The sequence below is a fragment of the Trichoplusia ni genome, unplaced genomic scaffold, assembly GCF_003590095.1.
Source record: "Trichoplusia ni isolate ovarian cell line Hi5 unplaced genomic scaffold, tn1 tig00004086, whole genome shotgun sequence".
Taxonomy (NCBI): Eukaryota; Metazoa; Arthropoda; class Insecta; order Lepidoptera; family Noctuidae; genus Trichoplusia; species Trichoplusia ni.
Genome location: NW_020800509.1, coordinates 38,121 through 44,076, shown reverse-complemented (window position 1 = coordinate 44,076; position 5,956 = coordinate 38,121). Strand labels below are relative to the sequence as shown.

Sequence of the window (5,956 nt, the reverse complement as noted above, 5' to 3'; positions counted from 1 at the left end):
ATTCATTGTCAGCTCAAATTATCTTGTGGACGTCGACCCATCCCAATTCTGATGTCGGCGTAGCTCTCTTTTGGGTGTCAGGATAGCCGACATCGGGATAGGGTATTCAATAAAACACACATTCACGCCTCATTATCTCATTATCGTTTAATCCTAACCCTATCTGGACATATTCCCAACAACGCCCGCCCGTCACCGCTTGCTAAGTGCGCTGGAGAGAACAAACGGCGCAACAAACTCCCCAGCCTTGCGCTGTCCAATCACTACACATTATTAAGTCACTTTACACAATCTATATTCACAATATTAACAACACAATCATCAATTACGCCTCAACAATTACTAACTTTAATATTTCGCAATAATCACTTAGTAACACGACCATCTTCAAACTTATAATCCACTATTCTAAATTCAAATATACCCGCGCTTCTATTTTACAACCAGCCAGTATTGGCGCGAACAGTAACTATATAGGTTTTATGAGGTGAGACAAATGAGGTTTTAATTATGATTTAGTTATTTATTCTCATGCTCATCTCCGACATACTTATCAAAACTAAGTGTCCTACGATTACGATTGTCCCCCATACGAGCTTAACCGATCATTACCCTGTTTTAATGTACATAGATTTTAAAGAGCCACGCCGCGATGCAACTAGTACCTTAACAAAAGTCGACATGGAAGCATTACAGTTAGCCATATCTAATATCAACTTAAAACCCGTTTATCGATCTCAAGACCCAAATTTTTCATTAAATTACTTCGTAAATAATATACAAGTAGCCTTAGAGTATAGTTCTAAAACTATCAAACTACCTAGGCGCAAAAGAATTATTAAGCCATGGATAACTCAGGGTCTTTTACGCTGTATGAAAAACAGAGATAGGTTGCATAAAAGGTCTAAACAGTCACCAGAAAATTTTATTTCTAAAAACGACATACGTACGTTACCGAAACTATTATAATAAAATTCTAAAAAAAGTTAAACGAGCATATGATAAAACTCCAATTGAAGGTGTAAAAAATGATCCTAAAGCTCTGTGGAGGACTATCAAAACTATAACCAACACTGGCAAAGATACTAGCTCTCCTGAGGAACTTTTAAGAATACGATGTACTCCCCAATTGTCAGTCAACGACATTAACCAGCATTTCGTTAATGTAGGGAAAGATTTAGCCGAAAAGTGCATACAATTGCGTTCATGTTTTGGATCTACTAGTGGTACTTCCTCGATCAATTCTAGTCAGCTCAACTCTTTTGTAATGGAAACCCTGACTGAGGAGGAAATCGAAAGAATTATCATTGGTCTCAAAGCTGACTCCATGGTGGGATGGGATAAAATCTCAAACAAAATATTAAAGCAAAATGCAAAGTTTTTAATCCCGCCATTCGCAGTAATTTTTAATGCTTGCCTTGAGAGTGGCGTCTTCCCAGAGTCACTAAAAAAATGTAAAATGTAGTGGAGGTGCGTCCCATACACAAAGACGGTGACAGAAAGCGTATAAATAATTACAGGCCAATTTCAATCTTACCTGCATTATCAAAGATTTTGGAGAAAGCCATTAATGTAAACTATCTGGAACAACATGGGATACTATCTTGTAGACAATTTGGATTCCGCAGGGGAAGATCTACTGAAGATGCAGTGCATAATTTAACCAATTACGTCTCTACTAATCTTGATAACGGGAAAAAATGCCTGTCAATCTTCCTCGATTTACGTAAAGCGTTCGATACGATTTCTGTCCCTATCTTAATAAACAAGCTAGAAAGAGTGGGCATCAGGGGAACCCAGCTCAAACTCTTTGAGAGCTATCTCTTTGGGCGGGAGCAGTGTGTACGTGTGGGTGATGTCACTAGCGAGTAGCTTACATTCGAATACGGAGTGCCACAGGGTAGTATTTTAGGCCCAACTCTTTTCCTAGTCTACATCAACGATCTGACCAACCTCAAATTACCCCAAGGTGAATTAATTTCCTACGCAGACGATACTGCCGTTCTATTTTCTGCCAATACTTGGGAAAAGGTCTACAACTCTGCCCAAAAGGGCAAATTCAATATTGTGAGGGAATAGCTCAATGACAATATTTTATCATTAAATATTGAAAAGACTAAGTATATAACTTATAGTATTCGTCATCCTTCTGGAACTATTAACAACTTTAATATCGTCTCCCATGAATGTGGTTCACGTCTTGGTTGCTCATGCGTGTCTTTAGAGCGTGTAGATAAGATAAAATATCTAGGTGTAATAATCGAAAGTCAAATGAATTTCAAAGAACATATTAGACACTTATGTAACCGGGTAAGAAAATTTATCTATGTTTTTAAAAATCTCCGACATGTTGCTGACCCTATTCTTCTCAGACAAATTTATTTTGCGTTGTGTCATACTTACGTATTGTATATCCTCCTGGGGAGGGGCTCCTAAGAGTTATATGAAAAACGAAGAAATAGAACAACGCGCAGTTTTAAAAATAATGACATTCAGACCTATTCTTTATCCTACTGCTCAATTATTCCAGTCATTTAAGGTTCTCACAGTTCGTCAGCTATTTGTTAAGAGTATTCTACTAAAACAACATTTAGATATACCAATTGATTCAAATGTCCTATTAAAACGTAGATAACATAATGTATGCACACGTAAGCACGCTCTAAAAACCTCTTTAATTGGTCGATTTTACATTTTTATTTGTCCTTATATATATAACAAAATAATTAATAAAAATTCTCTAAACGAGTCTTGCTGTCAAAGGAGAGTACATGATTATCTGCTAAGTCTCTCATACGAAGAAACTGAAAACTTAATAAACATACCGACCTAACTCATATTTAGAACACACATATAGACTGAGCTCGCACGCACACACATACACACAAGCACACAGCACACACTACACAAACACCCATACAACACACACACACAAATACACAAACATACAAACACACACACTACACAAAATACAAAACTCAAACACAAACTCACGCACGCTAATAGATTAGTTCAATTTTACTGAGGGGAAGAGCTGCACTCCGAGATACAGGTTTCCACCTAGTTCGGATGCAGATGTTCCTATATTACGAAGTACCACTAGCCTAAATTTAAACTATTTTACATATTCTAGTGCTTTGTAATAATATGTGTACACTATTTAATGAAATTATTTATTATTAATAAAAAAGATAATTTTATAAATAAAGACAACATATTTAAAAATGGATTTTTACCAACAAGATTTTATTGTTACCTGCTATGGTTACCTAACTACTAACTCCATCATTCGATTCCACCCTGGTACTATATGGGATCAAAGTCCTCGTCAATACGAATCAAACAAGCACAAACTTAATGGGTTTGTCTCGTTTTATTGCGGAGCTCGTATGAAAAACTTCCCAGTCTTCCAACTCCTGAACAAGGTCATCATAAAACTGTATTGCTATATTTGCTTTGTACATTTATACGGCATGTAAAACATCTGTTCGATCGGATAACGGGAAATGCGCCAAATTTGTTTAACGAGGAAATAGTCTTAGGAACAAACAGTGAATGTAGTACTAGAGCAGTTCGTCTATACAGGGTTGATGTGACGGTGGGGCGTTAAATTACACCACGTAAACTATTCGTGTTTAGTATTAGTTCGACAAGGGTTAAAAATTAAAAGCAACAAAAATGTCATTTTTCTTGTTTTCAAACTAACTAAATAGTTAACAAATCAGAGTGAAACGCAACCACCCTTTGTATCTGATAGTTAGTTGACCTTGGATAGTTAGGGAACAAAGTGGCAACGTCGCACGCGCTCCGAGCACGGCGTATGATACGCTATCTCGTAGGTATAAAGGCGACCGCGGCCGGCCGTCTTGTGACTTGCGTCAGAGCGGCTACAACGCATCGTAGGTTATACTCAGATTTATCGTTGTGAGGTAAATGACCTATGCGTGTAGACATAATCAGCTGTTAGGAAAGATACATCGTGTTCAAACGTTGCAAAACTTAAAAAATCATTTGCGACTAGAATACTGCTCCAATTTTATTGATTTTTGGTACAGAGCTTGAAAATAGTACCTTGTATTGGCAGTTGAAAGATTTGACCCACCGTCGTATCAACCCAGTATAGATGACCTGACACACTATCCAATGGTATTCTGGAGAGGAGACGCCGGTATTTGTAGGTGGTCAAATGCCTCTCCGTTACAAAGCTTATGTGTTAAATATGTCTTGATAATCATACCCCACGCGCCGTCGCCGGTACGTATGCCATCCAAGCGGCAGACACACGTTTTGATAATATTGGTCAGCAACACGCGCAGCTTATACACCGTGATTTTTTAGTCGTCTTACAAAAGCAGCCCAGTTCATCTATCCAATGACTAGAACACGTTCATGATAAAAAAATAGGTATTTATGAGATTTGAATAAATTTAAAATGCAGGCGGCGTTTTTATCATTTTTAAGAGTATTTTCAGATTTCTCTTGTTTGATTTTATTCGTACTTATTATCTTAGTTGATGATAAAAAAAAAATCGCGCCTAGGGGTCCTTTACATCGAATACATGAACTGGGCTCCTTTTGTAAGACGACTAAAAAATCACCGTGTATAATCGGCCGCGTAACGAAACCATAGCACGATTCAGGATTGTGTGATTGTGTAACAACGCCATCTATCGAGGCACATGAACACCTTATTACGGTAGTTGTAGCAACATAGTAACATGTTTTTTTTTGTTCGTTGATAATATTCCTTGTATTACGGTTGTTCCTTTAATTCAAGATAATTTCTGGGTGATCAATAATATTAAATAAAACGTTGTTTATAGATAATTTATGTTTTATTTACTCTACAATCCATACTATACATTATTAATTATTATAAATGCGAAAGTATCTCCGTCTGTCTGTCTCGCTTTTACGCCAAAACTACTGAACCGATTGCAATGAAATTGCAATGGTACATAGATTGTCTAGAGCCTGGGGAAGGACGTAGGCTATTTTTTAACTGAAAAAAGGGTTGTAAAAGGGTGTAATGGTTCGATATGTAGCGGGCGGGCGGTTTTAGCGAGTAATAAACAAAATTGTATCCATAGCACATCAACCTTTTGCTATTTAAAATAATTTATTCACAACACAATGGACAACAAATTCTCAAGCAGTGTTTGGCAAATCTGGAGCAGCTGTTCCGTTCCCGTATGGATGAATACGAGACGAAGCTGGTCAAAGCTCCCGCAGGAGCAGGTTCTACAGCAGACAGCATAACTTCTATCAGCAATGAGTTCAGAGACTTCAAGACCTTTATTTGGCAAGCGCTTTCAAAGTTAAAATCCTAACGAGAGTTGCTTGGTCATGGTTATGGCAGGCATGAGACCCTCATGCGAAGAAGGGTGCTGCTACTTCAAGGGGTGCCTGAGAAACCAGATGGCAATCTGCATGTAGTGGTGAGCGACATAATGTCAAGAAATTTGAAATTGGCAGAATTTAAGGACAGCAACACCTTGCATGTTTGCCACTGCCTAGGCCCTTCCAGGCAGAAGACTCGGCCCATCTTATTGAGGTTCTTCAAGGTAGAGCATCGGCAGCTTGTCTGGGATGGCAAGAAGCTGTTAAAGGGCTCAGGCATCACAATCTCTGAATTCCTGACCCAGACTCGACATCAAACCTTTCTTGCTGCCAGGAAACATTTCGGCGTCACGAAGTGCTGGACCACTGAGGGCAAGACAGTGATCCTTTGCCCTGACAATATTCGGCGGAAGATTGAGACGGTAAGTGAGCTTAACGAGTTGACAACCCGTTCAAACCCCAACCCACCGGCTCAAACCCTGGTCGATTGGAATAGTCCATTCATCGAGGGAGGTTTTAGGCTATATACCATCACGCTGCGACTAAAAGGAGCGAAGATACAATGGAAAATGTGGAAAAAAAACAGGGAAAATTATTCATCTTCGAGGGCTTCCGT

General features: G+C 38.5%; 1 non-coding gene across 1 annotated transcript; it reads right to left on the bottom strand.

Annotated features, from left to right (window-relative positions):
* Positions 1-4,154: 4,154 nt before the first annotated feature.
* Positions 4,155-4,289, bottom strand: LOC113508199. Its single transcript, XR_003401996.1, has one exon. It is a non-coding gene; the product is annotated as a U11 spliceosomal RNA (small nuclear RNA).
* Positions 4,290-5,956: the final 1,667 nt, after the last annotated feature.